Below are 769 nucleotides of genomic sequence, written 5' to 3'. Positions count from 1 at the left end.
CAAACTACACGTGTGCTTGAATAGATGCCAAACCGTATCTCGATCAGAGGCAACATCCCATGCCCAGATAGGAATAAAGTTCCTCCCCCAGGTAGCTCTTCTTATCATTTTCAAACATTTATCATCAAGGGCATATGATAAGAATGTCAAAACACCTACTAAACACCATAACTAATAATATAAAGTGATTAGATATATCTGAGATAACTGTATTGATTCATCAATAATACAGGTAAAGAATTAAACACTTAACTGAATCATGACAAGAGCCCCTAGTGCTATACAAAACAATGCAACAGGGTGCATGTGGAGTCAGCTGCTAGAGGGAAAAATCAGAAACACAGGGAAACAGAAAATTATCCTGCTCTCTATGCCCTTGGCTGCCGCATGAACAATATTTTAGGCAATGAATCTAAAAAGAGGCTTTAGGCTTACTTTTGAGAAGCTATTTCTCCTTAACACTAGCAGCCCAGGCCAAACAAGCACGCAACTGATTTATTTTCTAAAACTGATCATGAGAATGCATATCCTAGTGTGAGGCATGGTTTTACCCTGACTTTACAGATGTTGTATAACAAAATCCCAGTGTGAATGGGTTCATAAAAAAATATTTTAAAATTTGCCATTAACATTCACATTTTTTATTTATTTACCAACAAACAAATATTTACTAAATCAATCATCCACAATAATTTACACCAAGTAAAAGATTCTTGTATTTCAGTAAAGAAAATATGTAATTAAAAAATAAAGTACTAAAGATGTAAAA

The 769-nt window shown here is 34.1% G+C and overlaps 1 protein-coding gene across 2 annotated transcripts in view; it reads right to left on the bottom strand.

Annotated features, from left to right (window-relative positions):
• The window catches only part of LOC119588776 (protein Gawky-like), a gene marked incomplete in the record, with an annotated part of 110,804 nt that overhangs the window by 75,373 nt on the left and 34,662 nt on the right, over nucleotides 1-769 (bottom strand).

Source organism: Penaeus monodon, chromosome 24, assembly GCF_015228065.2.
Source record: "Penaeus monodon isolate SGIC_2016 chromosome 24, NSTDA_Pmon_1, whole genome shotgun sequence".
NCBI lineage: Eukaryota > Metazoa > Arthropoda > Malacostraca > Decapoda > Penaeidae > Penaeus > Penaeus monodon.
The sequence above is the reverse complement of the archived record's forward strand: the minus strand, read 5'-3'. Positions and strand labels throughout refer to the sequence as shown.